The sequence below is a fragment of the Bombyx mori genome, chromosome 14 (assembly GCF_030269925.1).
Source record: "Bombyx mori chromosome 14, ASM3026992v2".
NCBI lineage: Eukaryota > Metazoa > Arthropoda > Insecta > Lepidoptera > Bombycidae > Bombyx > Bombyx mori.
In genome coordinates this window covers 9465131-9482201 of record NC_085120.1, presented here as the reverse complement: position 1 = coordinate 9482201, position 17071 = coordinate 9465131, and the positions used below count along the sequence as shown (strand labels likewise).

The window sequence follows — 17071 nt, the reverse complement described above, 5'->3', positions numbered from 1 at the left end:
CATGTTGAAGTATTAACATTGGTGATCTTGAAATAGCTCCTTATAGACTGTTTCATAATCTCTATATATATAAATGAAATGCTGTTCGTTAGTCTCGCTTAAACTCGAGAACGGCTGGACCGATTTGGTTAATTTTGGTCTTAAATTATTTGTGGGAGTCCAGAGAAGGTTTAAAAGGAGATAAATAAGAAAATGCTCGGAATTAAAAATAAAAATAACGATTTTATTTATCGATTGAGACACTACGAAGTCTGCCGGGTCAGCTAGTTTATCATAATAATCAATATAATTATTACTATGCTGAATACTCTTCATGCGTTTTATAAAAGCGGTGAAAAATATCGCTCAAATGGATTGATCCAGATATTTGAAGCTTCGTATAACACTATAGTGAAAACTAAATAGTTAGCTGTCAGTAGAGATCCATTTTTGCTTCTCGTATTCTTCTTCGTCTTGGATGATTGTTTGTTTTTCATTTTTAATTAAAGTCATGTCCTTTTGAGGTCTATTCTTGAAGATATTTAACTTTAGAAGAATAAGAACATTATCTGAAAGCTGATTCCCGACAGTCACAACTAAAAGAAAATTAAAACTGTTTCTTCGCGTTTGATGTGTTTAATCCAAATTGTTTCTTATGTGAATAAAAATAAAAGTTAAGATCGTCCAACTTCCTTCGTGACATGTTTCTTTGTTCGAATTTTCGTAAACAGGCGGCCGTTTTCTGTGGCCCTAAATCTTCACCGCCATGTTTTGACGGCAAAGCTAAATCGGGAAACTAGAACTTCAGATCAAAGATAAGGAAATACGATTAATAATTCGAAACAAACCAAAAGAAAAAAAAAATTAACCTTAGAAAAATCCATTCGCTAAGTCGAATAGATAAATAGTAGTTAATAATAGCTGTGTGTTTTTAGATGTAAAAAAATAAATTTGTTAATTATGTCTGTACAAAAACTAGGGCATAGGTTGTCGTCCGAAAGATTTTAATAGGTTTCTCGTATCGTATTTAAGCCAAAAATATAGTTTGAAATGTAATATTTCCCGTTTTGTTTGAAAGTGTTTAAAAAATTGGCAACATTTCCCTAAACTTAATTGCTATAGTAACTGAACATTCATGTTACAAAATATATTTTAAAAAATCGATAGTGGCACAAATTCTTGTTCTCTGAGGTTATTGGACTTTTGTTTTTGCAGTAAGTAACAAAACAAGAATATTTTAAAAATAGTTTGAAAATCTTTTGTTACCCTGATTCATGCATATTTTGTTGCATGCCCCACACTTGGTTTGTTGACTTTATTAGTTAAGGCAAATTGTGTTCATTTTTAGTGTATCGTATATTGAGGTCGGTAGTTAGGTGGTAGCAACCTTTTAATTTTCAACAACCGTTATATCATTAGGGCTTAGACTTCACGTCTCTAGTTTTAGAGGTCATGCCAAATGATGCCATAGGCTATGAATCCCGTAATATTTGGATTTTTATCTTCACCTAATCATTGGTCGCCTAAGGGACTATTCCAACTAGTCACGAACCGATAAATGAGCTCATGGAGTCAACGTGAGAGAATTTCTAACACTGACTGTATGAAATAGCTTTATTTTAATAAAAAATATTGCTTTTTTTTAATTTTGCTAAGTAATTAAATTAAATTTTGCTAATTAAAAATTGCTTATTAAATAAATATAAACAGTTTTTAAGCCACTATTATCACGCATGTAAACTTGAAGAAACACTAAATTAACCAAAAAAAAGCTTATCATCGATATTCCAAACAGCAATCCAGTTTACTTTATTTAAAATATTATGAAGCAGTGAAGCAGTAATGCGTTTCGGTTTGAAGGGTGGGGTAGCCGTTGTAACTATACTGAGACCTTAGAAATGATATCTCAAGGTGGGTGGCGCATTTACGTTGTAGATGTCTATGGGCTCCAGTAACCACTTAACACCAGGTGGGCTGTGAGCTCGTCCACCCATCTAAGCAATAAAAAAAAATATATATATCTTTTTCAATAATATACCGGGAAATAAACTCTGTTTGTACTCAATTACTGTACGTTTTTTCGTATTCTACGAATTACAATTTTTTTTTGTAATCCAATATCTCTGCTGTTAAGATAATCATTGAATTGTAACATTACACCATACAAATACGGGCGCACATTGTCCCGTACATGGTTGTTCGTCATTGTGAGAAGCCCCCCAACCCCCCTCTCCCCTTTGATTACATACGTGGGCCAATACCCTCACGATTGTTACGAATCAGTGTAATTACGATACTAGTTGTTCAACTAACTTGTGATAGTAGTTGTTACGGAAATAATGGCACGTATGTATGTTGAAGGTAACCAATAGTGTCCGACACTGAAAGTGTATAAAGTAATATCAGCGGGTGATATTGCTCGGTACACCGACGGTCCGAATGTTGTTGTTCGGAACTTGTATAATATATGCAAGATTATCTTGAAAATGTAATTAACGAGATTCAGGCATCTGTCAAATATCTTGTGTTCTGTGATTGCTACTGACTACAACAAGTTCTTGTTGCATGATTGATTGATTAATGATATTTTTTGTGGATATAAAGACGTCACCAAGCCTATTATGAGGGTCGATTTTTTGTGACATCACATAATGGTTTTTATTAAATTAAAAAAGGATAATATGTATACGGATAATATTTTCTAGAAAAAAAACCCGCTATAAATTCAATTTAGGAAAAGATTATTTCATCGAAGCGATATTTTTTTAAAGTACATTAAAGACTTTTCTCCTTGTTTAATCTAGAGCCAAAAAATGCTGGACATTCCATTCATTTGCCGTTTCTTGGATGCATAACACTTGAGCTAAACTCATCCAGTTCATTCACACCACGCTCTGCCGAAATCATCATTGCATCTCATCTGCTCCGTCTACATTTTTGTCCAATTCAGGATTCGACGTTAAATACTCAAACATTCAGACGCATCCCAACGTATCTCCGTGATACAAGTACGAACTGATAAATATTTATCGTGCATATTGTGCAGGTCGTAAGCGTTACAAGGCGATTTTACAGTTTTAACTTTATAGATTACTTAATACCTAGTTTCATAAGCTTTACAGTTTTCTTCGTAGCGTTACGTGTGAAATAAAAACGAAATGCCAATATTTTTAAAACTGCCAATTGAAGAAATTTGAATATCTGTCAACTGTGTGCAAATGGATTCGTTTGCCAAACGAAGCAAGAAGGTTTGGGTGCAGAGAATAAAAATACATTTTTCCAAAACATTTTTGGAACGAAGTTCCTTATCGCGCGTTGTGAAAGGGGGCTAGACGGAAAAAATTCTCACGAAAAGTTGTCACGACACTTTTTGCTATAAATTCTTACGAAAAGTTGTCACGACGCTTTTTGCTATAGTAAGCTATTGTAAGCTGTGCGGCGTCGCATGTTTCTCTGTCTGTCTGTTTGTCTGTCTCTCTCTCTCTTTCTTCATACCTCGAATAGAACTTTAAATTAATATTTTTATAATTGGGAACTTCGTTCCTATCCGGTGTCCCACGACACCACACATCTTATTTTTGTTGCTTAGGTGGGTTGACGAGCTCACAGTCCACCTGGTGTTAAGTGGTTACTGGAGTCCACGGACATCTACAACGTAAATGCGCCACCCACTTTGAGATATAAGTTCTAAGGTCTCAAGTATAGTTACAACGGTTGCCCCGCCCTTCAAACCGAAACGCATTACTGCTTCACGGCAGAAATAGGCAGGGTTGTGCTACCTACCCGTGCGGATCCCGAGGTTTATCTTGTGGGTCCCAGTGACCCGTTAAAATCAGATTAATTGTAAGATCATTTGCCTGTTGTAGCTAAAAGAGAACGTTACGTGTATTTTGGTACGGGATGTCCATACAGGGGTCGTTAACCTTTCGGTTTTCGGCATTGAAATCCTACACCCATCGGGGTGCGTCATTTTAATTACCGCACGCTATTTAGTCGGCAAAAAAAGTAACGTAAATGATTAAATGGCACAGACAGCTCGACGCCAAGTTCAATGGACTTCAATGAAGATTAATGAAACACTTTTTTGTTTGTCATTTTTTTTTGGACATATCACATGTTATTAAAATTGGTTGATGAAAATTTACATTTAAATTCATCTGTTTGAAGCATACACACGTCAATTCGTTTCGTTTCTGGATATTTTATCTTATAAGAAACTAGCCGTAGTCGCCCGCTTCGCTGGACATTTAAAATTAACATTATTATTTATTGTCATTATTATTATTAGGGAGTTCAACACTCGTATAAATATTAGCCTTATGTACATGTATTTTCTACATGGATACCAAGTTTGAAGTCAATCGGATGCATGGTTCAGTAGTTATAACGGAACATCCGCTAAAACCGATGTAGATTTTATGATATTACTAGCTGACCCGGCAGACTTCGTAGTGCCTCAATCGATAAATAAAAAACCTAAACTTTTGTATAAAATAAACTTAAAACAAACAAAAGGAATCCGTCTGACGGGGGATACATCAAAGGGAAAACAAAATTGTTTGTTTTCATATAATTTCGAGCATTTTCATATTTTTTCAAACTTTTAAACCTTCTCTGGGCTTCCACGAATAATTCAAGACCAAAGTTAGCCAAATCGGTCTAGCCGTTCTCGAGTTTTAGCGAGACTAACGAACAGCAATTCATTTTTATATATATAGATTTTATTTAAATGATTCCGCTTCAATACATTAAGCTTACTTAATATGGAGCTGTAATGAAGTCAGTTCTTGCCAGACAGCCTGCCGCCAGAGAGAGCATTGACCCTCGCTTCTTACATTCACACAAAAACTATAACATCAAAAATAAACATGTTATTTTCATATCTAAAAAAGTACAGACGCGCAAAAAAGCGATTGGCCAAACAAAATTGAAATTTAATTTGCCATCGAGGTTATATTTATCTATTTATATGTACGTAATTTATTAAAAACCATGCTTAATCACCCAAAAATTATCTTCCAGTCAACCAAAGGTATTGATAAAGTAGTAGTAGTAGTAGTAGTAGTAGTAGTAGTAGTAGTAGTAGTAGTAGTAGTAGTAGTAATAGTAAGGACCTCTTGTGAGTCCGTGCGGGTAGGTACCACCACCCTGCCTATTTTTCTGCCGTGAAGCAGTAATGCGTTTTGGTTTGAAGGGCGGGGCAGCCGTTGTAACTATACTGAGACTTTAGAACTTATATTTCAAGGTGGGTGGCACATTATATTGTAGATGTAATGTCTATGGGCTTCAGTAACCACCTAACACCAGGTGGGCTGTGAGCTAGTCCACCCATCTAAGCAATAAAAAAAATAATAGTAGGTAGTTGCAATTGGGAAGTAAATTTATCTTACCGACACACATTATTTTCTTTGGTGTCTTGAGTCGTAAACAAAATTAACACTATTATAGCTTTATAATTTAATCCCGGGCTTTTTTTAAGTGTTATTATACTACATCTGACCTCAAGACAATACAGTACGAACCTGCATTATTGTCATTTTCTCAAGAGGTTTATTTGGTTTAAGCGGCATTTCGCTTAATACGCGACATTTATCTTTGTAATTAAGGGTTCGTTTTATTTGGTATTAGCATCAATAATTCGATGTTTTTTAATTGAACTTCAATTAAGTTTACCTTATACACATAGCCGAGGAAGTTGTTTTTTGTTATGGTATTTTTCCAAATTTTAAACCATACATTGTTCTCCTGTAAATTTTCAATGCATATCTACGCCACATAAATGGTAGCTTTTATCTAGGGTAAGTTTTGTTTATTAAATGGTTTTCCTCACAGCCCACCTGGTGTTAAGTGGTTACTGGAGCCCATAGACATCCACAACGTAAATGCGCCACCCACTTTGACATATTATAAGTTCTAAGGTCTCAAGTATAGCTACAACGGCTGCCTCACCCTTCAAACCGAAACGCATTACTGCTTCATGGCAAAAATAGGCAGGGCGGTGGTACCTACCCGCGCGGACTCACAAGAGGTCTACCACCAGTAAAGACGCGACGCGATTCCGATCCGGTGTAGATTCATCGAAGCAGTGCTCTTGCTACGAGCAAGATGAGACCCTATGAGTTCGCCCACAGCCATGGTGATACACGAATAGCCCCTCGAGGTCACTGGCAGTTAAGTAGGCAAAAAAAACAATACACCGGCATTTAGAAATGTATTATATTTACGTGATGTGATATCCATGGAGCCCGCACGGGTGGGTATCGAAGTGCTGCTATTTCTGGTGCATTTCTGGCGTGACGAGCAGGATGGCCACTACAGCAGTCGTCCAACAGTACCTAAGTCACCCAGTCTCAAGTCAATACGTAGTCCTCCTTCCTCATTCGATCGCTCATCGAGTATCGTGATGCGTCCGCCTGTGACTTTTTTTGTGATTCGTACTAATTCGTAGCCATTTATGTCGGTCAGTGGCGTAGTGAAGTGCGTCGCTCAGTCTCGTGCTCGGACACTTGGTCACTCCATCTTTTTTGGATTCTGGATCGTCTTCCATCCATTTTACCCATCACTATGAGTCTCTCCAATTTGCCAGAGGGTTTTCTTGCTATATCCAAAATACTGGAGCACTCTATATAGGCATATGGTGGACAGCCTCTGGGGTCAACTTTTAGCTCGTTGAGGATGGAAGCGTTTGTCATAAAAGCCGTCAAAGGAAAGCGCAACTTGCGCCGCCAGCCAATACATAGTAGTGGTTAGTATTTCAAAAGAAAAGTTCTCATAAAAATTCGCTCCCGTGCAACGTAAATTAATTCATACTATTCTAGCTTAATCTTAATAAATCTATTCGTGTCTATGTATTCTTGTGTGAACGCCAAGATCGCGTCGACAGATACCGGAGCATACAAAGTTTCCCTTTGTGCTCTGTATTCAAAATAACACTGAATAAACAGATAAGGTTTTCTTTGATGAATCCTTCAGTGTGGTTCGTTGAGGAAATATTTTTGACATAGATCCCACTTGCGATCCGTCTTGTTGTAGGCTCGTATATAATATAGCAATAGTCACAAATGAATTAGAACTATTCTAACCCGTAGATCCGAATCCATTACTGCTCCGCGTTACACCTATTCCAATTATCTCGATTACATCAAATAAAACCCACAAAACATCATTGCCATTTGTCAGAACACGAGCCACAGTGTAATCAACCTACGGAGACATTATCTACTTATATATTAATATGTAAAGCAAATACTTTGTACCCCTTTTTACGAAAATTGCGCGTACGGAGGAGTATGGAAATTTGTAACACCTATAGAGAATATAGAGAAGGAGTGCACAATGCTATTATTTTTTAAAAATAAAGCATAATAGATACTTTAAATCAATAAAGAAAACATTACACACACTGCCATATATTTGACACAACACATACATGAAAATATACTCTTTGTTTACTGCCAATTGGGAAACTTTTCTTATTGTTTAAAGTCTGTGGTCGAATTGAAAATATATTAATATTATTTGTCTTTAATAGTATTGATCTATAGTGCAGTTTTGGCGAATACTGTGATTATATTATCGAAATATAATAGTGTTTGACAATAGAACCTTAATAATGCTTAAACTTATAATTTCAATTAATTATAGTCGAATCTCGACTACTGCGGGGTCACTAGTTAAAAGAAATGTACTAATTTAAGATAATTTTTAAAGCTTTATTTACTTGTATAACCTTAAATCCAATTGGGTACATTGGCGGGATTAATGTCTGAACAATGTTCTGCTGGTCAATCGAAGGTAGTGTAGAGATATAAAACATTAAATGCATTCACAAAACACGCAGCATTCATACATCTACATAAGTACAACGTCGTAAATATCATATCATAATATAATATACAATTAAGCAATAGTATCTATATATTAATACGTGAAGCAAAAACTTTGTATCTCTTTTTACGAAAATTGCGCGGACGGAGGAGTATGAAATTTTCCACACTTATAGAGAATATAGAGAAGAAGTGCACAATGCTAATATTTTTTTTTAAATAATGCATAAAAGATACATTAAATCAATAAAGAAAACATTACACACACTACATACCATGTATTTGACGCACACACGCATGCATACTATTTATTGTCATACTTTTGTTCTTGACGTCTGTTGTCAATTTGAAATTAAATATTGTTTATCTTTGTTAATATTTTATTTGTGATTATAGAAGTATAAAATACAATCATAATAGTGTACAAACTTACAATTCCAATTAATTATAGTCGAATTTCGACTACTGCGGGACCTCTAGTAGTTATATAATAGAAGACTAATCAAGTAACATGAACCAATGATGATGCTATTTTCGCTTGTCGTTAAAAAGGTCAACGAACTGGTCACCATGATTGACAGTTGACTAATGTGTCGACGTTTTTTGTTTCTGTACACAAGTTCAGGGTAATAATAATTTCAGTATTCAAGTTCGAGGGCACAATGCTTTCGATAATACATTTACTATTCGACGAAGGCATCTAATTCAAATTGTAATAAGAATTTTTGGCGGGAACGCGAGGAGTGAAGTTTTGTGATTTGTTTTATTTTGTCTATTTAGTGTTTTTTCAGGTTTAAATGTGTAATAACGGTGGTTTATTAACTGTTTAATATCTGTGAAAGTGCACAAATGTGGAAAAATGAAACAAAGCCGCTGGACATAACTTCTCGGGATCCTCCAAAAAGTCTAATGAAAAAATCTCAGTAAATCACCACCATTTTACTGAGATTATATTTCATTCCATATCATCTCATTTCATTTCACTCCATATTATCATTTTTCATAAAAATAAGAATATAAATTAAAATAAGACATGACTTAAAGGTCTTAGTTACCAGGTCATAAAATTCCTAATGAAATAAATTGTAATAATACGTCGAGTCTTGTTGACAGTCAGTTGGCATGACAGCGCTCCGTTCCACGACCAGATTAATCGTCTGGTAATTCCGAGATCGCGGAACACAGCGAATAGCTCATGAACTATTGATGGGAACTGATAAAATATGTCGAATGTGTTTTCTTGTATTTTAGCGTTATAAGAAACAGTTATATATATTTATCTCTTTTTTTTAATCGTCGTATGGTTACGCGATTCGTAAATTAAAAACATCGCAATTTGATCTCGGTTTTTTTTGTAATTTTAATTTCTTGGTGACGTAAAAATTAGAGTGAGATTAGGGACGTCACCTCTCCTACTTCGGTAGTGTCGTCAAATCGGGATAATACGTTTAGTAGTAGTATGAATGTTATTTGCCTTTATCGATTTGGAAACAAAATAATATGTTTTTGTTTATGACTTTTTTCTTTTTTTTTTTATTGCCCTTGTAGGCAGACGAGCATACGGCCCACCTGAGGGTGAGTGGTTACCGTCGCCCATGGACTTCAGCAATGCCAGGGGCAGAGCCAAGCCGCTGCCTACCGTAAAGGACTGAAAGATTACTGGTGGCCCGGAGACCTTTCTAGTTTCACCAGGACAGGTGGGCGAGCAGAGGCTCTACCAAAAGGGGTGGGATTTGATGACAGCTGCTCGAGCGCCTCCGAAGGAGACCTGACAACTCAAGAGCAATTGCTTCGCCAATGAATCTACTACCGGATCGGAATCGCGACCCGCTGAGAAGATCCGGCGAGAAACTGAGCGGGCTGATGCATGGGTTAGGTTACACGTCACACTATGTATGTTGGCTTTTTAAAATCCGTTCACAGAAGTTATAAAGCTTTCCGATGTGGTTAGTAGTGGGGGGTGGTATTGAATAATAAAAATGGATACACAGTGCAGTTTATGACATCATCGCCTTTAAAGCGCATGCGCATTCGTTTTACGAGTTCGACGAGAACGGTGACCGGTGCCTGAAGAGCCAAGCTTGATAGCAATACGTAGTTTGAGTATTGAGTAATTGAGTATTCTTATAAAGCCTCCTGTGAATTAAACTATTGTGTGTCACGGAGTATCTTATCTTATACCTTTAAACGAGCAATTTTTGTATATTAATATATATAAATATAATCTGAATCTCGGAAACGGCTCCAACGATTTTCATAAAATTGAGTATACGTATATAAAATACGAGTATAAAATGTTGTTTTATTCGTGTGTGTTTTCAATAATCAACTCTTCCCGACATCTATTGGCGAATAATAATACTATTTTTCTTAATTGAGGGCAACTAACCGCTTTAAAGACACAACAAGATGGCGTTATCCAAAAAAAAAACCGAGCAAAGCTCGGTCATCGTCTAGTTTACTTTATACATCCAAGGGAACAAAAATTCTTACAAGATAAGTCGAGAGAAAGACGAAAAAATCTCACGAAATTGATGGTACATACCATTGTTGGTTGTAGTCGTCTGAATAAATTGTTATTGATAGTTAACATTCCGGCGTTCCGCTACTTATGCTTTTATTGGAAGTTGGGAAGCTGACGGGTGTTTCGATTGAGTGACATAATATTGTTCTGAGAACGCCAAGACGTTCTTTAACTAAAAAATATTAATAATAATCCATACTTAATGGTTTAAGGTTTTTTTTATTGCTTAGATGGATGGATGAGCTCATAGCCCACCGGGTATTAAGTGGCTACTGGAGCCCATAGACATCTACAACGTAAATGCGCCACCCACCTTGAGATATAAGTTCTAAGATCTCAGTATAGTTATAACGGCTGCCCTACCCTTCAGACCGAAACGCATTACTGCTTCACGGCAGAAATAGACAGGGCGGTGGTACCTACCCGCGCGGACTCACAAGAGGTCCTACCAATAAGTCTGCTTATCTGTTCTTCTGTAGCGAAGTAAAGAAGCAATATACTGACATGATTTTTTACAATGATAGTATTAGGTTGGAAGAGTACTTGGTTACCTTTTATCCCAAACTGTCAGTCCCACGGGAAACTTCACTGACAATTTTCCTTGATCACGTGGGAGAAGCTGCGTGTAAAAGCTAGTAAAAAATAAAAACAACTCGGTCCGCCGTCCCCAAAGAAGAACAAGCCAATATGGCGTTTATCTTAAATTTTTGCGACATTATATGATTATTTGATGAGATAACATTAGTATTTCGCAAACATATAATTTTTTTTTATTTAACACAAACCCGGAAACTGAAGTTCAAAGCCAAAACAAATAAGGGCACGTAATGACTCAACGTTAGAACTTATAGGTTGATACCGTTGCCATGCGATAACCGGTTTCATTAAAAAAAATATGTTATTGCCAGTATAATACATTAGATATTAGCGATATTGCTGTTAGAATTGTTGTTTACATATATATATTTTTTTGCAATTTACAAAGTGTAATTGTTTTGACGCCTTTTTCCTCCAACTGTTCTTGTATTATTTAGTACTGGACATGAAAAAATTTAAATTAAACACGTTGCATTTTCGCGCGAAAAAGACGCTTGTCTCATTTTCTGGTTCATAAACTACGATACGATTTGATACGTCAGATCACAAACCAGAGAACCAAATGTTGTGTCTATTGTAACAGGTATAAATAACCCTTTATGTTTAACATTCCACTTATCAAACATTGATTGTGTAGAAATAAATAGCTTTGCATATTTAAATAGGCACAGATAAAACAATTGCGACGATTTTCTCTTCTATCTGTCATCCGAGCTGAGTATTATTTATTAACTAGTGGTCGCGCAGCAGTCGAAATTCAACTATAATTAATTGAAATTAAAAGTTTAAACATTATTATGGTTCTATTATCAAGCACTATTATACTTCTATAATAATATAGATTTCGCCAAAATTTCACTATAAATAAATAATATTAAAGAAAAACAATATTAATCTATTCTCAATTTGACCACAGACTTTAAAGAATAACAAAAGTTTCACAATTGACAATATACAAAGAGTAGGTATATTTATACGTATGTGTTGTGTCAAATACATGGTAGTGTGTGTAATGTTTTCTCTATCGATTTAATGTATTTTTAATGCACAATTTAAAAAAAATATTAGAGTTCTGCACTTCTTCTCTACGTTCTCTATAAGTGTGGGAAATTTCATTCTCCTCCGTCCGCGCAATTGTCGTAAAAAGGGGTACAAAGTTTTTGCTTCACGTATTAATATATAGATTAGCTGAATGTTTTATTTTTCGAAATGCCAAAAACGAAGGGAAAAAGTAACAGTAATATTAATGTACAGGGGGGTGCAACTCCCATACAAAGGAAAATAACATACAACTAGCGTCATCTTACTCCTGTGGCGACGTCATTTTTGTAACTTTTAGGCATTAATGATCTAATAAACTCACTAGATGGCAGATATGAGTTCTGACTCAATAAAAAATGTAGCGTACTTTGAAGCAGTGCTTCCACTTTTAGGGAATTCTCCCTTTTTTAGGGAAAAATAGCTGATATTTTGGATGATAAAGACAATTTAAAAAATACCAGGATTTAGGATATTTCGGGGTAAAAAGCAAAGCCTATACTAGTAACTGTTGTGAATTTTAAAATAAACGATAATTAAAGTAAAACAATGAACATTTTATTTTATGGAGAGAGAATGACATTAAGTCGAGTTGACAAGTAAAAGAATAAAACAGAGTTGTGTATAAAAACTATAAAGGTTTGATTCAACAGTAACCCTCTAGTAAAGTAAATCATAGATTAAGCCACTGCTTTTTCTTAGGGATTCCCCAGAATCCCAATAAGTATAATCCGCCAAATTTTTATTTACCTATTTTCGTTGATGTCACCAGAACTTACTTGTATTGTAATATACAGGTACTTCATGTACCATGAAAGATTATCATGGTAATTTCATTTACGAAAACCTTGTAATTGTCATTTCACTTTTGCTAGCAGTTCCTTCTTCAAAGACTGAGGTGGAAAGATTATTCAGTGTTCTCAAATTTAAAAACTGACAAAAGAAACAGGCTTTCTAATGAAACCCTGAACGGCTTGCTTCATAGAAAGTTCCCAACTTTGCCAGCAAACAATTGCTCAATTTTAGAACCGAACAGTGTTAGGTTGTGCAGCAAAAGAATATAAAAGCAATGCGTCGACTTCCTTGAAAATTCTAATCCTATAGATCTATGATCTTCTGGGGGCGTTTATATTATATATACCTACATTAAATAATATGCTGTGGTTTATTTTCTGTATTTTATTTACGCTTTCTATATAAAGGATTTATGAAAGTTGTCTAGGAAATTTTAGGGTAAATTCAAAAGAAACTAGGGTAAAATGTGTTAAAAAAAACGTAAGTGGAAACACTGCTTTGAAGTTTTCAAAATTCCAGGGCCGTAAAACAATCTCAAAAAAAAAAAAAAGTTTTCAAAATGTCGTAACGATTTAATTTTTTAAATCGTTTTTTTTTTGGTCTTGGTGTGAGTTATTTTACGTTGTAGTATTAATTTAGAGCAACTTTTAGCTTTATGAGAATATTAGACGATTAGACATTGAGAAACTCTGTTTTGAATTCTCTTTAGACATAACTTGGCTCCAATACTTTTTTCTTCGTTAGCGTTTCGTAAGACTGTGTAACTATTTTCATTTCTTACAGAATGTTTATTATTAAAAATCAGCATGCCTCGAAGATCGAAAATGAAATGCTATTTCGGATGCCTTGATAACGGTGAGTTTACACTATTTTCCCGGTATATTATTTGCTAACAGAATTATTATTCATAATATAATTAAATGAATTAGCACCAACTAATGGTCCTTCCTATTTCTGCTGCCTAGCTATGATATATGTTAAGTTTTGATCAAAACAGTCGGTATTAAGTCTCCTACTATCACACACACACCTCAGATAATAAAATTGTCTCGAGTGGGTGGAAGTATTTATGTTTTGCAACTCAGCGTATTATATGCTTATTGTCAAGTGGGCCCGAACTAGTTTTTTGGAATGATCAATCAGTCATGCTTTCCTGTTTAAATAAAATACAGCACAATTGATCTCACATCCAATGTAGATGATGGCATTCACGTTTTGTTTCCTGGTGTTTGATAACTAAGTTACACCAAGTGGCCTGTGACCACGTTCATCCTTCTACCCAATATAAAATAATGTTTTTATTTTTGTAGACAAAGGTTTGATAATGACAAAATTTTATGGAAAAATTATAAGGAGCACTAAAATGTCTGAAACATGAAAAGATTGATGCACTATATTTGAACCAGAACGTGTTATGTAATATATTAATTTGTAAGTAAGATTACATTAACACTAAATTTTTCATGGTCGTATTTTTTCAATATTTGTTACATACTTAAGATACTTTGTTTCTCCGTTTCAGAAGAGAAACTGATTCAGCAAGGAACGTGAACTCTCAAGGGATCTTAATTTTTTTAAATATGTTTATAATTGATAAATTAATAATTGAAATAGTTCATAAGAACTAAATTGATGCCAATTTTGTTTTAAAATAGGTTGTTTAGTTCTTATAGTTATAGTATTACGTTTGAATAGTTGTAATTAGTAAGTTAGTAATATATGAAAATACTGATATAAATTTTTGTAAATAACCTTTTGTAAATTCTACGAGAAGATGATTTTAATTAATGATCAAAAGTCAACGGTCTTTAAAAGCATTATTTGCAATTATTTAGATTAACTGTGGAATATATTTGCTAAGTTGTGTTTTCTGTATGAGTAGATATAAATGAAAATGCCCAAACATGATTATGTTTCTTACATTTTCATTATGTGAAATCAATATGCTTGTGACTGAGTATATTAATAATTTATTAAAACTTAAGTGATAGACAGCAACCCCTATGGCACTGCTGAAGTTTATAAGCACTGGTGACCACTTATCATGGGCCGGGTTGCGTGCTCGTCTGCTGTTGAGTGCAATAAAAATTTTCGAAACCCTTTCTATTATTTCGATGTAATATTAGTGTACATTTAATTTGGATTAAAAGATAAATTTACATTTTATGTTTGCATGTGTATGTTTACAATTCATTTGCATGTAACGAACACCAGTTTCTTTTGTAACAAAATGTAAACTAATGGTTTGTAATGAATGTAAATAACTTTAAGATGATTTTCTTTCAATCTGCTGTTTGTTTCATCTAGTATTACCAAAGCTAAAGCATCAGAAACGTCAGAATAGAAATAATTTAGATAGGGAATAAAAGTATAACTAATGTAATCATGTCTAAGATTACTATAAGCGTCATTAAGTACAAACTATCAATATTTAAGAGTACTTTAAATCATCATTACATTTTTTAAACATTTTTTGTTTTTCAAATCATGTAATAAAACGTTTGTGCAGAACAAAATGTCACATGTTATGAATATGATTGTGGGTTAATCGTTTCTTAAATTTCTAAATGTTTATAAGAATGCTAAGAATAATTTAGTATTCACTTTAGTGTGTGTATTATCTCTACAATGCTAGTATAAATGACAATTATTGTATGACGAAGCATAGGTAGTGTTTATAGATGTAATATTTTCATACAAGGTCATGATCTGTCACGATCAACTTTAAGCAAGAACTGCTATAGTTAAGAAACAAATTTATTAAATTTAATTCAAATTGTCTACTATGTTTGTAATGGAAAGCTGACATGTTTATATTTCGCACAAATGACTTAAGTGACATTGAATGATTTGATTATCTAGACTTAATTAACTTTTAGATAACTTTCGATTTAATGTTATTAAGTACTCTAGTAGGATTAATCTAGAGGAGTTATTGTTATTCGAAATTTTATACAATTGTACGTTCATACTATCTTTTAACAGTAAATGGTTTGTAATATAGGGAAATTAAATAGCTTACAGAGAATTACAGCTTTTTATTTAAAAAAACTGTTTTCTCTCTGTATGAAAAGGTCTTATCGATTAGAATGCTGAACACAATCAAACGTTCTTTAATATTTCATAAGTACTACCGGGAATTTCAGCGATTCTAAACGATAAGATTTTTTCATAAAGAGAGTTAATTATAAAAAATATTAAAATTACTAAAAAAGCCACCTGGTGGGGGGTAGGGAGACTAATAATCGACAGCAGCGACGCCTGCTGTCCTGGGCTCTAACTAAAGCAAAAATAAAAATGAGAGTTGCGCATCTATCTCAAATATATTAAGTGTATAATCTATGTTAATGTATGTATTACAATATGCGAATCTAAGCCTTGGAGTATCCGATTACGATTATCGATTTTTGAGCAATTTTTTTTTATTTTTTGTTTTGATGGGTGAACGAGGTCAGGGCCCACCTGATGATGGGCGGTTACCGGAGCCCATAGACATCAACAACGCAAGTACCGCCACCCGGAATTACGCAAATTATAATATTTGCGGGTATGATTTATATTGCACGTTAGCATTCGACGTCATCCGACGAAGTCATTCGTGAGCATGTGTTTAGTACCTCCTACACTTCCTTGTACAATACTTCAAGTTAATTTTTTTTTTATAATGATGCCTAATAAGTGAAGGATAGGTTTGTCAAAGAAACTAGATTACACTAAAAATACGCTATTGTTAAATGATTTTATCGGCTCATATCCGAGATTATTGTTGCTGTAAATGACATTATCAATTCGATATTTATGATTGACAAAAAAAACTCATCAAAATTAAGCAATACTAATTTAAATAACCAAGAAAGTCTAAATCAACACTACATTATGAATCAAAACGTTTCCAACTGGAATCTAAAGATTATTTCCGTGCGAAATAATTATTATATAGTTCACGGAGCGCATAAATATGTACTTTATTGTTTAGCCTACAAGATATAGATAAGATTGAACTTGTAACGTGTTTTACCGAGGCTATCAGGCCGACCTTCGCGCGAAGCACGTCAAACGATTATGTTTCTCAAGGAAATGGCCGTAAAACTTAGTTTACAATGCGAAGCGAACTTCGATATTTTTGCTAGACGTAGACGTAGGAAAGTAAACAAGACTTGTTATTATATTCGTTGAGTACAAAGATTGGTGGTCTTGAATGATAAATGAGTTAATTAATTTTTTTTTTTTTAGCACGGCTATCCATAAGTTTCTCTCTCTGTATTTATGATTGCTACGTTGTGTCCACTCACCGGAGCTGTCGAGAATTATT

At 34.3% G+C, this 17071-nt stretch overlaps 2 protein-coding genes and 1 long non-coding RNA gene across 5 annotated transcripts in view; 2 read left to right on the top strand and 1 right to left on the bottom strand.

The window, feature by feature from the left end:
* The window catches only part of LOC101744503 (uncharacterized), a 113418-nt gene that overhangs the window by 13298 nt on the left and 83049 nt on the right, over window positions 1-17071 (top strand). The gene's annotated exons all lie outside the window — the stretch shown is intronic.
* Window positions 1-17071, bottom strand: part of LOC101742537 (RIB43A-like with coiled-coils protein 2) — an 87445-nt gene that overhangs the window by 26042 nt on the left and 44332 nt on the right. The window lies entirely within an intron of this gene.
* LOC134200116 (uncharacterized) lies at window positions 9438-15787 on the top strand. Its single transcript, XR_009974877.1, has 4 exons — window positions 9438-13366; window positions 13543-13614; window positions 14070-14190; window positions 14282-15787. It is a non-coding gene; the product is annotated as an uncharacterized LOC134200116 (long non-coding RNA).